The 17,231-nt window shown below is 34.3% G+C and overlaps 1 pseudogene; it reads left to right on the top strand.

The window, feature by feature from the left end:
- Nucleotides 1-17,231, top strand: part of LOC141363252 (limbic system-associated membrane protein-like) — a 160,537-nt pseudogene extending 143,306 nt beyond the window's left edge.

Raw genomic sequence — 17,231 nt, 5'->3', positions numbered from 1 at the left:
CCCAAGACCTCGCAGGTCTATCTCATCGTTCAAGGTAAGCCCAACATGATTGACAGCCTGTTATTTGATCGTCTGCCTGAAGCTTCCACGAGGAGATTGTGTGATCGTTTCATCTGAACAGCAGGATGACTCTCTTAAAAATAAGAAAACATTATTATAAAATGAGTAAACAGAGATGGCAACAATAGTGTTTGTTGAAATGTATATGGACGCTGTCTTAATGTGCCGTAATAGGGGTGTGACCACAAATAGGTTCAATTCACAATTAATAGATTTCACACGTTTTCATTTAATTCACACGTTTAAATGTCATTGGAAACAATTAAATTCAGTGCACTTCAGAAATTCAGTAACTGATTCAATTTGATTTTTACAATAACATATTAATCCAACACGTTTATATCCGCCTGTACCTCACATTTGTAAGGCCTATGTGCTGTATTACAGTTTATTATGTGACGTGATGCATGAACAACTGGGAAATGTGAATAAAAACTAAATAAGGTAATTAGGTTTATATTCTGACAATAATACGCTTCTGGACGCACTTTATTACTGAATTTCTCATCAGCTGTAAACAAGATTGAAATCTTTAATCATCATGAGTGCTCCTTAGACAAAACATTGAGCTTTATACTGAAGATAACAATTTCTCCAAACTCTTTACCAGTAAACAAATACAGTTAGATGTGAAAAACAGTACTGTGGTAGTATAAATAATGGTAACAGTGTGTCTTCATCATTATTATTTCTGTTTACTGAGTTGACTTTGATGTTAACTTCTCGCTCTCTCTTTATCTCTCAGTAAACATTAAACAAAAGCAGATACAGATATATCTGACCAGTGAGTCTGCTGCTTCACTTTCTGACTCTTTCATGTCTTTATGCTTTATTTATTTCACTTTATTATCATCACAGCATCTTAACATTAGACACGCTCCTTACTGCTGATTGGCTATAAGTGTGTTTTGGTAGTCGGCCCGTCTTCTTTTCCAAAGCGTTTTTCAAACATCGTGGACTCCGCCTTTAAGGACCCGTCACGTGCCAGAGCCCTGTGTCCTCATACAACACCTTTACATACAGATGGTACAAATATAATCATCATGTCTTCTCTTACTTTCTCAACTTATATTTCATGTATTGACTACAGTTATACAACAGTGAGCTAAATGATCATCTGTGACTGGAAAAAGCTGCCACCAGAGCAGATGGTCACAAAGACACAAACACTGTTTTAAACACTTTCTGTGTGTCTCAATAAGATCCCTGTAGCTCATGAATCAGTCTGTCAATCACTCGTAAGTGTTTATTTCTATGCCATAATCCCTTCAAAGATCAGATGTCTTGGATGTAAACTTTCGAGGGAGTAGTGCAATAATGTCACATCGTGAGATGATTAAAATACACCTTTGGTGATTAAAGCAATAAAAACTATTATTTTCACTTTATCTGGAGCGTCTATTTACACCCGTACCCTTCCCAAAGTGCCCTTAAAAGGAGGCAAAAACACTGTTTGGAACTGCAGGTAAGGACATTGGCTGACTATACACTTGATAGTATTGATAGACGTGACTATTAAAACACATTGTGAGATATCACCAGTAATTAGGGATGCACGATAGGAGAAAATTTGACCGATACCATTAATTAAGTCCTCCTAATGGCCGATATTGATAACCAATAAACTCATATTTTTTATACTATCATTTTCATAATAACCGTTTTATCCAACCACTGAGCTGTTAAGCTAAGCATACTGATGACCGGACTAAAATCAGATGTCTGTGGTGAAACTTGTGTTGTCCATTGATGTCGAAATTATAAACCAAATTATACAGTTTACATTTTTATATTTTAAAATATGTATACATTATTTATAAGCCTATATGTATTAATGCATCTCACACATTCTATAACCGCTGTGGTGAATTGGTGCGATACCATCGCGGTGGTAAAAATATTTTAGTATGTATTATTTTACCACTGTCACAGCCCTACAAGTAATAGATGCACGAGACCAAAAAATGCTGGTTTGATCAACCCAAAACAAATCAAATCTAATGTTTGATCATCAAATACAGATACATCAGAGCCAGTGGGAAATTATAAGTGTCTGAGATCAGTCTGTGGTCAGCGAGGAAGGCGAACACTGATGCCCTCATCTGGATCTCACGTCCAAATCTTACTAAAAAAATGTTCAAATAGGTGTTATCTTTACTAATCCACTGCAGATTTCAATATAATACATCAAATAAACAAGAAAGTAGGTTTTTAAAATCACTCTGTTGTTGTTTTCTAGTTTTCTTTTCTCAAATGTGTGCTGTTGAAGTGTTGTATAACAGTAAACACACTTCTTTGGCCTCGTGTCTCTGGTGATATCGAGATATATTACACACATACTGCAGACATATTGCTTAAATCTCACATTAGCTTGAATGCAATATTGTTGTTATTGTCAGAAATATAACATCAATCATTTAAAATATTTTTCACTCATCATTAATAGTTCATTTAAATGTAGCACAATTGTGTGCGTGTGTCATAGAGACACATATTTCTGGAGAAGTAGTTCATGTTGTTGCTACTGCAACTACAATTTTCAATTTCATGCATGTTAGAGAGACAGACAGCGATGCTTTGAAGAATATAGTGTGGGAAGGACAGAGAGAGAGAGAGATAGAGAGAGAGAGAGAGAGAGAGAGAGAGAGAGAAAGACAAGAATGAAAAGGTTAAAGACGGTTAAGCTGCACTGAAATCTAATTCTTGGCCAAAACCGGAAATTACTTTTTAAAACAGTATAATTGTGTTAATATTAGGGCTGTCAAAAGTAATGTTATTAACATGTGATTAACTCAACGCACCAGTTCAGTTTGACTCTTGCTTTAGCCCATATAGTTGAATACATTGAGATGCAGCTTTAGACGGTAAATGTGACTCTTGCTGTCTAAATGAGTCTGAGGTTTTTATAAAAATAAGAACATTAAGCCCTCATCTAGCGATCTCAATGCTTTAAATCAGTGGTTCTCAAACTCGGGGGCCGCGAGATGGTGCCAGGGAGGCCCCAGTATTATGACATTTTATAAAAAATACATTCATTTATCATGATTTCTGTGTAATTAAACATAAAAAATAAGGCTATATCCAAAATAACTACTTTGGATAATGTAATATTAAAATGTTGATTTTTAACTGTTTTTTGTCATGCATTTTCTTTGGGGGGCCACAAACGAATGCGCCGTACACAAGGGGGGCCGTGCTCCAAATGGCCATTTAACATCTAAAATGATCTGTATTGTCTTGTGTTGTCTTGTGTTTTGTTGTCAGGTCTTTTATTTTGAATTCTTTGTTTCCGCTTTCACAGTCATGTCTTTTATTTTGAAATCATGTCATGTCACGCTTCACCATTCACTTCCTGTTTGCCTGTATAAAGCCTGTTCAGTCACCTCATCACATTGTAAAGTATTGTCAGTGTAACCTGCATCAGTAAGTGTTCATGCCATTGTCTTGTTTCATGTTTTATGTTTTGGATTCTGACCTCTGCCTGTATTTTGGATTCTGATTGTTGTTTACCCTTCTGTATGTGTTTGCCTGCGTGAAATATCTTTATTTAAACCTACTTGCTTATGGATTCTCTCGATCTCTCTCGCTTTGTATAAGCAGCCCCTTTGTTACAGTTTTCTGAGAGGTGTTCTGTCCTAAATGCTTAATCCAATGCTAGATGCATAATACAAGTCTCCATCCACATGCTTGTCTGACATTTTGGTTTTGGCTTTAAAACATACAAAGAGTTATTAAATAAAGTGCAGGACTGCTTAAAGGCGGAGTCCACGATGTTTGAAAAACGCGTTGGAAAAGGAGACGGGCCGACTACCAAAACACACTTATAGCCAATCAAATCAAATCAAATGCCGGTTTGCGTATGTGTGGGGCGGGTCTATCAACAGAAGGTCCAGATTCTATTGGGGTAGGGGCGTATTTGTTTAGGTGATTTCAAACATCAACATTGTCTTTCAAACATCATGGACTCCGCCTTTAATGTTAAAATAATTATTAAGAGAGATAAAGTTTAAGTTATTAATAGCAACAAGACTCAAACCGATCTTCTTCACGCTGACTGACAGATTTGAAGCGTGTGCACACAGACGCGCGAGCACTCGACCCCGATATATACACAGAAATACAGTTTTAAAAATATCACACATATATAATCTGTTATGTCTTAAGTAAATGTTTAATTAACTGTTGGGTAAAAATATCTGATGTGAAAGATTATATTAGATCTTTACATTACAGTAGACATCTTAAAGCCGTCTGTCTCGATGTCAATCAAACAATAAAAGAAAGAATAAAGTTAAACTTATATATAGATTGTTTTTGACCTTGTGTTATAAATCTGTTAGTTTTACAGTATGGATGTGGTCATTTAGGATTTTTCTCATAATTAACATTGCTGACTCTGTCAACTTCAAACAGGTGTAGTTCTGTCATATTGTGTCAGATTCCAACAAATCATTCATTGTTTTAAAGTTTTTTAATAGAAAAACCCAAAGTATAATTTAAAAAATTGCTGATTTCAACTCAACATGGGTCACAAATGATGCAGCAGCAAACAGAAATGGAGGAAAACTCATATAGAAAAGAATGGCCGCTGTTTCTGATGAAAATGTAAACAGGCTTGTGTAAGTTAAACACTCTGTGCAAAGAAAGAGAAGTAATGGGAACTTGTGTTTTTTATCTTCTTTTCCATGCCAGACAAACAAGTTCTTAAAAAAACATGTTTATATTCTTAATGCTCTATGTTCAGTATAGTTTCACTAATAATAAACATTTATTTTGCATAAAGCATCTATATTTATATACACCTCTTAGAGTATTAAATACTTGATTAGTGTTGAATTAAGGTACATTTAGAACAGATAAAAATGTGCCATTAATCACGCGTTAACTCATGACAATCATGCCATTAATCTAGATTAAATATTTTAATCCATTGACAGCCCTAATATATATTACATATTAGTTATAATATTATAACTTTCTAACTTTATTCATTTAGTAAATCTAAGTGAGAAAAAATACAAATCAATAAATGATTCAATTAAACACTTTTTTGAAAGTAACACACCAAAACATATATGAAAACACACATAAATATTCTTCATTTGCTGTATTGATATGCAACAAAATCAGCTTTTGATCTTAATATAGTGAAGTTTTAAAAAACTATTTTATATAAGGTCAATGACAAAACAAAATCCTTAAACGTTTGGAAATACTGATGTAATGCACATTTTGAGTGAATGTGTTTAAAAGTTTTGTTTATTGAAGATCATTTAAATGCCATCTTTTAGAAATGACAAAACATTTCTATAATTGGGAGATGTGAAAGTTTGCATCTTAAAAAAATAAATATCATTAAAGTATGTGTGATAAATTAGAAGAAACCATTAAAATATTATGAAAAGTAAATGATATTTCTCCAGAGATGAAGCAAGTAAATGATGATAACACATGCATCAGTGTGTCAGTAATGTGTGTTGATTTACAGTTTAAAATAAACACAAACAAACATTTCACACGTTAAGAAGTCTCAGACATCAAAGCACCATAAGAAAGAACCTTTAAAACAACTTTACAGCAAATGCAGAGATTCACACACACCTTGATATGAGATTGTGAGTGATGTTGCTGACATTATTCACAGTGTCATAGAGAATAAATGAGAAGAAGAAAGCTCAGACGCTTTGATCGATTCAAAAGATGAACGACATTTGGCTGTAATTTATTTTGTCAAGAGAAGTCTTTTATTTTCTGCTGTGTGGCAGAGCTGTTAGTATTAATCTTGAGGAAAACTTGCACAGTCAAGTGAATCTTCTCTAATTGTATAAAGATTTATGATTTTACAAAGACAAAACTGCACAATACAATACAAAAGAGTAATGAACATGTTTCTGCTTAGAAAACAAGAATGGGCAGCGTTTTTCTCCTCTCGTGATTAATACACAACCACAAATCTCACCTCGGCTTTGACAAAAAAATTTATTGACGCCGGCGACAATAAACCGCTAACATTTAAGAACAGAAGACAAAACTAAAGACCGCACAACACAAGGTGGTAAACTAACTAACTAACTAACTAACTGACTGCTTTATAAATAACACATCAAGTACCTTTAAACACTTGAAGCGTTGTGTACTAAACTTACACACCTGTGAAATGATACTGCATATAGGGGGTTTATTTTAGGGATGTTTGACTATAAATATAATAGTTTCATATTAATATGTGTTGTGTTTTTTCTGATATATATTTTAAAGATGTGTTTCTTTAAGTTAGCATCAGAGAGAATAGTCATATTTTTCCTGTAAGTTAAGAGACCTTTGAGCTTTGTGTAAGATAAGCAGACATTGGTGAGCGTGAGCTGGTGATGGTCACTTTGAAGCACTCCTTCATGAGGCTTTAAAATCTTTAACAATCTTTTGTTTCGAATCATTGGTTCAGAGTGTGTTCATAAATCATTCATCCTTCTGACTAATAACACTATCATTTTGTCTACTTTTTGTTTCTAGACAGATTTAATGACAAATTTATAATAATAATAAATAATTAAAAAGGGAGTTAGTTTTAATGATTTGTTTGGACTAAATAAAACTAAAAACACAGAATACACTTTAAATTATTTCTTAATTAAGTTCAATATTTTTAACATAAAAAACATATTTTTAGAACAATCTTGTTTTTATTTTGAAAAGTGTAAAATGTTTGGACAGATTTTGTTGCTTTTATAATATTTGTGTTTTGAACGCTTGTAAAAACTGAATCAGTTTTCAAAGCAATTGGTTCAACTGATTTGAAGCTTTGAAAAGCTTTGTTTCTCTTATCACTAGCGGGAGACGATATAAATAGTGTTTATGTAAGTAATCCACTGTGAGGCGAGCGAGTTGAGAACCCAAGTGCAGTTTATTAACATAAAACATAACCAAAACTTAGACTTGATATGAACAAAAACAAAGGCATGGCATGAATCTCACCAAACATACAGATGAACAACGCTTGAGAAAAAAAATGAGAACATGAGGGCAATATATACAAACAAGGAACCAATCAGAACATGACACACCAGGGAATAGGGAAACTATTGGCAATGAATATTTCAAAATAAAAGACCTGAACATAAAACAAGAACTTCAAAATAAAAGACATGAATATGCAAATCAAAACCCTTACAGTTTGCTAAAAAGGGACGCTATATCTATATAGAGACACTCTTTTAATGGTTGGCTGGATATTTTAGGGAGCAGAGAAAAAAATCCGGGGAGGCAATGTCCCCCCAGTCCCCCCGTAGACCCAGCTTTTGATTGTTTTGGTTAATAAATGATTGAAAAACTAAAAGTCTATTTCAAAGTAGATAAACATTAAATAAATTGATTACATCATTACTCTCCAACATGCTCATAATATAATACACATTTACATTCATGATCAATTGAATCAAGAGGTGATCCCTTTATATCCCTAAATATGATTTAGAGTACTGAAGTATGGATACAAATATCACTTTGTGTTGGTAAACTATGCATGATTTACTGTTTTAATGCTGCTGGTTTTTAAATCTCAGTTATTTTCCACCTGTACAGTAATATACACACTTTTAGAAAGGATGTGTTAATTTTTTATACATTTTTGTGCGTTAAGCTTTTAACACATTATGTATCAGTTTGTTTTGATTTTGTGTTAAAATATAACACAAGTTGTGTTAAAAGTAACACAAAATGTGTTGTTTCAATAATAACACAGTGATGGGTGAATTCTGGGACAACGCATTTAGTGTGTTGTCCCACAATCAGCACTAATGTGTTGTTTTTAACACATTCGTTCTAAGAGTGCAGTGAGGAAAATAAGTATTTGAACACCCTGATATTTTGCAACTTCTCCCACTTAGAAATCATGGAGGGGTCTGAAATTGTCATCGTATGTGCATGTCCGCTGTGAGAGACATAATCTAAAAAAAAATACAGAAATCATAATGTATGATTTTTAACTATTCATTTGTATAATACAGTTGCAAAAAAAGTATTTGAACACCTGAGAAAGTCAATGTTAATATTTGGTACAGTAGCCTTTGTTTGAGGTCAAAGGTTTCCTGTAGTTTTTCACCAAGTTTGCACACACTGCAGGAGGGATTTTGGCCCACTCCTGCACACAGATCATTGGCAAACAGGTCATTGGCAAATTTAAGACGGGCCTGGACATGTGCTGGTTTAAGCAGGGGAACCTTTCGTGCCATGCATGATTTCAAACCATGACGTCTTAGTGTATTACCAACAGTAACCTTGTAAACTGTGGTCTCAGCTCTTTTCAGGTCATTGACCAGCTCCTCCCGTGTAGTTCTGGGCTGATTCTCACCTTTCTTAGGATCATTGAGACCCCACGAGGTGAGATCTTGCATGGAGCCCCAGTTCGAGAGAGATTAACAGTCATGTTTAGCTTCTTCCATTTTCTAATGATTGCTCCAACAGTGGACCTTTTTTCACCAAGCTGCTTGGCAATTTCCCCGTAGCCCTTTCCAGCCTTGTGGAGGTGTACAATATTGTCTCTAGTGTCTTTGGACAGCTCTTTGGTCTTGGCCATGTTAGTAAGTTGGATTCTTACTGATTGTATGGGGTGGACAGGTGTCTTTATGCAGCTAACGACCTCATACAGGTGCATCTAATTTAGGATAATAAATGGAGTGGAGGTGGACATTTTAAAGGCAGACTAACAGGTCTTTGAGGGTCAGAATTTTAGCTGATAGACAGGTGTTCAAATACTTATTTGCAGCTGTATCATACATATAAATCATACATTGTGATTTCTGGATTTTTTTTAGATTATGTCTCTCACAGTGGATATGCACCTACGATGAGAATTTCAAACTCCTCCATGATTTCTAAGTGGGAGAAGTTGCAAAATATCAGGGTGTTCAAATACTTATTTTCTTCACTGTATGTGTGTATAATGTGTGCATAGCTGTGAAGAGTCCATCTGATGTCTAGTGCATTTATCTACAGTGATGGTTATTCTGAAATGTTTTTGTTTTGTGTATTTGCCTTTTGTCTAATGGTCCTCTGTACAAATGAAGTTTGTGTTATAATAATCTGATCACATGATTCTTTAGTGATCCATCCATATCATCATGACACTGATGAAGATCTTCAGATTATTGAGATTCAGAGGGAGGTGTGTGTGCGTGCGTGCGTGCGTGCGTGCGTGCGTGCGTGCGTGCGTGTGTGTGTGTGTGTGTGTGTGTGTGTGTGTGCGCGTGTGTGTGTGGTCACAATTTGTGTTTGTTATTCTTCATGAGCTCAGAGTAAATGAATAGAATGACAAAGAGCTTCATTAAATCTCACAATCATTTGATAAATATGTGTTGTTGTATGACTATTAATCAGATGTGTGTTTGTATAATGAACAAATGTGTCTGCATGACAGATGATTGTGTGTGTGTGTGTGTGTGTGTGTGTGTGTGTGTGTGTGTGTGTGTGTGTGTGTGTGTGTGTGTGTGTGTGTGTGTGTCTACACATGTATTTGGGTTTATCGCTGTGTAGTTATTTGTAAATATTGACATTATTTATTCATTTTATAGTCATTTATTATAAATGTCTGTGTCTAACAAGACTGTCCAACTTATTCATGAGGAATTCAACTTTACACTGACTGGGAAGATACACAAGTGTGTGTCTGTGTGTGTCTGTGTGTACCACATTATAACTGCATAAAACTGACACAAATGTTGTAAAGGTCCACTGACAGATGTTTTTTGGTCCCTGTCACTCACTCACTCTCTCTTTCTCTCTCTCTCTCTCAGTTCCTGCAACCATCTACAGGGTTTCTGAGGACATCACTGTGAATGAAGGCAGTAATGTGACGCTGACATGTTTAGCCAATGGGAGGCCGGATCCATCCATCACCTGGAGATTGCTTAACCCATCAGGTGAGAGAGAGCCAATCAGCTTTCAGGACTGTGTGTCTCATGTAGATGAGATCTGGGCCTGTATGTATAAAACATCTCAGAAATGCTCTTAAGAATAGTCTTAAGCTATGACTTAAGTGTCAAAAAATTCTTAATAAGGAGTAGGACCCGTCTGAAAGCAGGAGATGTTTATAAAGAAGCTGAAAGCAACTTTCAGTAAAGACTCATTCTTAAGTGCTGTAAACTGAGGACTACAATGATTTCAACCTAAAATGGCCGCCCTTAACCTCTGAATCAGCCAATAGAAAGCTGGCAATGTTATACAGTCACAGCAGCATGTGACACCATACATTCATGAATCATGAACACATTCAAATTATATTAGTATTTAAATATTTTAATTTGCTTCAAGAAATGTTATTACAAATAAGCATTTATTTTACACGATTTTGCACCATTTTTATTAAGTTTCAACATGTTAATGAAATAGACAAACGTAATACTATTTAAAAAATTAAGATGATTAATCACATTATTTTAACTTCACTCACAAGCTGTTTATAAAGAAAAGACTAAAGTTTGCAAACACTTAGATAAAAAATACTTTGATGATCAAGCCTGAACAAGATGATCAAGTTAAGTTGGATTTCTCCACTTAAACACAATTGTAATTTATGCCATCTTTATCACTTTCTCCTTCAACTTGCTCACTGCTAACATTGCTAACATGATGTTTTGGGTCAGAGTTTTATACTCTATTAATATCACTTTACATGTTATAGTGTCACTGCAATCTTATAGATACTTTACATTTTTATTGTAGATTTTATTTACATTTTATGGGATTTTATTTACCTATCATAAAATGTAAAAGCGGCTCTACTTAAAAACTTACTTCAATTGGTAACACCTAATATTTAATTTTTTTATTTAATTATTTCACTTAAACTGAGAAATTTAAGTTGAAAAAAACATTACATTTTTAGGCATTATCAGTAATTTGATCCAACTTAAATGTATATAAATTTGAATAATATACACTGTAAAAAGTTTAAGTATATACCATTGCTGTCTTGATAATCCCTTAAAAATTATTGGTACTGTGCAAGCACTTGAATAAGTTTTACTAATATACATATTATATTGTGTAATATAATATACATTGTATAAAAATCCTATACTCTTTATATTTCATGTTATATTAATTCATATCTACTGTCTATATACTACTAACATGTATTTATTGTACCTTTTCTGCTCTGCAACAATAATTTTTTTCAAAAGTGCTATAAAAATACATTTGAATTAAAGTGCATGATCTTCACCTCTCTGCTGCCCTCTTGTTACTCTTAACTAGGTTAAGCGACCTCTCCAGCTCTCTTAAATAATTTAGGATCTGAGACCTCATCTTAACACTTAGTAGGCTTTATAAATCAAAGTTATTCTTAAGTCTAGGAATAAGAGTAAAATGACGTCATTCATAGAATTTTAACACACTTAAGACTGAAATTTTACTCTGAGCGGCTTTATACATACAGGCCCTGATATGAACTTCAGTCTGTGTTTTGTCTTTGTTAATAAGAGATTGATCTCACAGCATTTTAATGTTTAATGTATTTCTTTAAGATAAGTTTCTTTTTTCTTTAATAATTAATTTCTCATCTTTATTGTCAGGAAATTCAGCTCAATGTCCAAACTTTTAAAAGGAAACAAAACAAAACAAAAGTTTCTCTTAATCTGTCATTTAAAACCTTTTTTTAAAAGTCACTTTATCAGCTTTGAATGTTTGTCTGGATTTGAAGGTCAATCTGTAAATTGTTGAACATTTGAAGGACTTCAGCTCTTACTGATCTCAGATCTGTGTTTATCAGCACAAATAAGATTGGAGAGCTGTGGTAAATTTCATCTGTTGATTACACAAATCAGTCGAATGAACACAAAATGATTATAAAACACACAAAATGCTGAATATTTTAGTTTGTACAGTATGAAAATCAGTATGACTAAAAATCATTGAGGCAAATTATTTCCCCGTATGCTTTGTGGAAAAGTGATTAGCGCCATTTCAGGGTCTGAGCAGACGTGTGCACTTTTTCTTGTTCGACTGCTGCGTGTTTTTGTAACTAATAGCCATTCTTGCTGCTGGAAAAGTATTGAAACATTGACAGACGCTCTTTTATATGTCAATGACATTAATTAGGCATCATATAAAGAGGAAATCTGAAACTGCTCAGCTGTGCACAAGTTCAAGATCATTACTGATTTACTGATTTCACATCTGAAAGAAAGTGATACGTGCGTTTTCTGTGCATACATTCATTTCATGAATCACACATGAGCGCTTGTGAGAAATGATCTTAAGATCAAATGTAAGATGGTTTCTACGCTGCATTTTATAAATGAGGCCCCCAAGCTGTCAAATGTCTTTAAATAACCACCAGAGTAATGTCTGTGATATAAGAGGAATCATTGACTTAAATTAAATAATGCACATTTCAATTCACCAGCCCACCATTAATTATTCCTTACACACACACACACACACACACACACACACACACACACACACACACACACACATATTAAAGCAATAAGCCCCAAGAAGCAGTGGGCTACTAGTGCATTTTATAACAGCTAAGGGGCGTTGTTAGGCACGACGCGAAGCGGACCCCCTTAGCTGTTATAAAATGCACTGTAACCCCACTGCTTTATAAAATGGTTACTTCATATTTATAATGTTAGCAGGATTTCATAAAATAAAACACAAATAAGTTGTAATTATATCAGTACAAATATTACTCTTCTGCCAAACAAAGTAGTTCCTCAACCAACACAGACGCAGCAAAGACACAATAAAAAAATGATTAAAGCGTGTGGTGTTTATTTTCATAAATCAGTACGCAGCAACAGTGACGCAGTGATACTTATGTAAAGCGGTCTGAACCGTGGGGTTACCGGGGTATTTTATCACGGCTTAGAACGCGTTTCAACCAATCAGAATAAAGAACCAGACCGAGCCATTTTATAAATAAATATAAGTACTTTATTATTAAAATAATCCATAGCTCCAGCCCTAAACACCACTACATCTATGGCGTGCGTGTGTGAGAGAGAGAGATTTTACCTTATGTGTTACAATAGATCTCTCAGTTTTGCTGAATTTTGCCAATTCCTCTGTTTTACATAAATTAATATTCACTAGATAAGCACATTGTGTCACACTGTGGTAAATGATGCTTGTGAATAAAACATGAGCATCAAAATGAGCCCCATGTGTTTACCTTTCTTAGAAACATCTTCACACTTCTGAAGAAAAAGCTGACTTGATCAAAATGTGTGCGCGCGTGTACGTGTGTGTCTGTGTGTGTGTCGGTGTTGTGTCAAACTCAGTTCCCCCTATGTCTCCCTTTAGTGTAGTGCTTTTATAGCGTTTTCATCACGTTACATTTAGAAAGATTAAAGATTTGAATTGGTTATACTAAAAAGGCATAATATCATGTATTTTATAATACAATTTATTAAATATTTCATACATTTGACAGTTTTCTATTAGGGTATTTCTTTTAAAATATAGCCTGTCTTTTTCTTTTTTTTTCCTTTACTGGTTGTTTTAAAAATGTAATGTTTGCATACATAATTAAATAAATAGTATACATATAATATGATTCATACTGTAAAAATAATTGACTTACCATTAAGAACAATACAGATACATTACAGAAATGCACACATATACATCTCAGTAGCCATTAAAACTTTAAATATATAAATAATAAAACCTATAACGTGATAAAAACGCCATAAAAATAGGGGGAACATAGGGGGAACAGGGTGTGAAACACAAATAGTTTTTTGAGGTTAGTTTATTAAAGAAATCTCTGCTGTTCTGTGCTCCCTCTGCTGGAGAATAAACACATTACACCCTCATCACATCATAAACCTTCATGTCTCATTCAAACTCTGAGATAAACTCTTATCATAATGATGATGTAATAAAGATATATGTGTGTGTGTGTGTGTGTGTGTGTGTGTGTGTGTGTGTGTGTGTGTGTGTGTGTGTGTGTGTGTGTGTGTGTGTGTGTGTGTGTGTGTGTGTGTGTGTGTGTGTGTGTGTGTGTGTGTGTGTGTGTCAGCTGAGGCTCTGGACGTTGGTGAATATCTGGAGATTTCTGGAATGGTGCGGTCTCAGGCTGGACGTTATGAATGTAAAGCCAGTAATGATGTTTCCACACCGGACGTCAAATATGTCAATGTGATTGTCAACTGTGAGTACAACATTTACAGTATATGTGTATGATGTATATGATGCTGTATATAAGTGAATATAAAATCTTTTCTTAGATCCACCGTATATAAAGGATGCACGGAGCTCGGAGACTCCCGTCGGACAGTCTGGAATTCTGCACTGTGAGGCGTCGGCTATTCCTCAGCCTGAGTTTGAGTGGTACAGAGACGATCGCAGGTTAGGAAATCTTCACACAAACAAAATCATTATAAACATCTAAGACACAAATGAATAGATGTAGTTGAGTAAATGTGTGGTGTGTTGTTTGTTCATCAGATTGTCCAGTTCTCAGAGTGTTAACATTCAGATCAGTGGATCCCGGACGCTGCTGGTCGTCGCAAACGTTACAGAAGAGGATTATGGGAACTACACGTGTGTCGCTACCAACAGACTGGGCATACACAACGCCAGCCTGTTTCTTTATAGTGAGCAACATACACACTTTACACATGCGTGTGTGTGTGTGTGTGTGTGTGTGTGTGTGTGTGTCTGTGTGTGTGTGTGTGTGTGTGTGTGTGTGTGTGTGTGTGTGTGTGTGTGTGTGTGTGTGTCTGTGTGTGTGTGTAGTTTTTAACATGTAGATCAGGTAAAAGCAGAGTTATGATCACATTGAGGCCGTTTCTTAAACATAAAGCTGCATCCTCTGGAGGTCACATAAGCAGGCTGCATATGTCATCAAGTCTGTTTTATTTCAGTTTACAATTTACAATTAATATATTAAAGATTTCAGTTGTAGTAACAGATTTTTAGAAGCTTGATTCATCGTCCTGTAACATGGAGAAGCAAACAATATTAGGAAAATCTTTTTGAGAATTTAAATTAGCCTTTAGTTTGGACTTACAATAATAAAAAACTATTACTATCAAAGTTACATTTTAAAAAATGTCTATATAAATGAAAGTATTAATGGCAGCTGTTTGTTCAAATTTAAATGAACATTAAACATGAACAATTCTTCATTTTTACAGAATAAAACTATAAAATAACAGCTTCATGCAAAGCATTCTAGGAACCAAAATCTGAAGAAAAAAAAACAGAATTTGGTTCCCAGAATGCTTTGCATGAAGCTGTTATTTTATAGTTTTATTCTGTAAAGATAAAGACTTGTTCATGTTTAATGTTCATTTAATTTGCAGCTATTTTTTACACTGAACTAAAGTTTTATATTAAAATTATTTTTATTTTTTAATTTAGCCAACAAACCAAATTCTTAAAAAAAATTATCTTTCAAACTCTTGTGTATTTTGTAATATTAACAAATAAACTATTGTACATCTTTTCTTTGATTGCATATATATTTTTGTATTGATATTGAACATTATTTTAATTATTCTTTTGGGGAAATCAAAATACAGAAAATAAAAACATGTATTTTTCTTTTATAAAAAAACAACTTCTTTAAAGATCATATTTTCAATCTTATTATTTTATATGGTAAGTTTGACATTCACACATTTACATTTAAAGCAAATGGGCTCGGATTAATCCCAGTACTACCCAATTTAAGGTTCAAATGAAGATTTATTTTGAAACATTGAAAGGACTTTTAAAGGAAAACACCACATATCACAACTACTCTATATTTTTTTTACATGAGTAGTTAGACAAGTCAATATGGTGTCACAAAATAAAATGTGTTGATTTTTTTATGGGCGTGCCGTAACACTCCTGACTCCTCCTCCTCTTGCTCAAACTTCTGTCAAATATTACTGCGCTCGAGGTCAAAGTGCTCTTCTGCCATACAATACAATATAGTTCTCATTTTTACAATGCGTTAAAGTCCTAATTTTGAGAGGATTGTATTGTATACCTTCATTATTCTTTTCCATTTTTGTTGAATTTTGATCTTTTTTCTCTCTTCTTTTCATTAAAGTGTTAAATGTTAATGGCAGAGTTATAACAGCTGTTTGTTCTCAATGTTGTTTACAATCTATGCATAATGGACTAAAAAGTTATGATTCATTAAAAATAATAGTCAACTTAATAATTGTTAATAATTATGTGACCTTCAAAGGATGCAGCCTTCTGTTTGAGTCTACATTTAATATTTCACTGCAGTTCATCTTTTAACCACCAGATGTCAGAATTTACCAACCTACAGAATTTACACTAAAAGATCTTTACAGTATAAGTTATATTTCTTAACTGTAGTAAATGCATTAGCTGAACAATATAGTTTTTCAACATTTATTCATCTTCGTTAATGCCAATACTATTGTTAATGTCAATTCATTGAGCTTTAACTAATGTTAACAAATGCTGAAATTAACCTGAACTGTGAAATTTCATTTTTCATTGTTAAAAATGATGCTTTAACTAATACAACCTTATTATGAAGTTATCAAGATCTTCATACATTTATCATCTCTCTCTCTCTCTTTGTTACAGAACCTGGTACTGGGCGGGACATCAATGGATCTGACTGCATGTGTCAATCATTCTGGCTCCTCCTCCTGTGTGTGTGTTTTGCTGTTTTGAAGTGTTAATGTTCAGCGCAGACACTCGATCAAACGTCTCAGACTGTTTCCGTTCGTCCATCCATGTGTCCATCCTCGCTCACCGTTACCCAGCAGGACGACTGACTCGACTATCAGGACAAATCTGACACGTGTGTTTATGAACTGTAAGTGGGTCAAAGGCTGACTGCAGTGACTCGTGTCTGTCTGGTTTCTGGAGAAGTGCAGTGCACGTATGTAAGTCATTCAGCGCCTCCCTGTCAATAACATCCGTCAATCGTTTAAAAACGCTGAAAATAGATCTTTACGTCATTCTCAAAACAACGGTGTAAAGGATGCAGTTCATCATCTGTCAGTGTTGCTGGAAGGGAAAAGACGTAAACACACGTTCACATCAGTATTACCACACGGTAGATGCCATTAATGGTTTATTTAGTGTTAAATCTTTGGTTGTGAATAAACTGAATGTTTTAACAGTATTAGCTTCACACACGGCTGATACCTCATAATAAATGCATTATTAAGTGCAGAAGCCCA

Source organism: Misgurnus anguillicaudatus, unplaced genomic scaffold, assembly GCF_027580225.2.
Source record: "Misgurnus anguillicaudatus unplaced genomic scaffold, ASM2758022v2 HiC_scaffold_33, whole genome shotgun sequence".
Lineage (NCBI taxonomy): Eukaryota > Metazoa > Chordata > Actinopteri > Cypriniformes > Cobitidae > Misgurnus > Misgurnus anguillicaudatus.
This window is presented reverse-complemented; position numbering and strand designations above follow the sequence as displayed.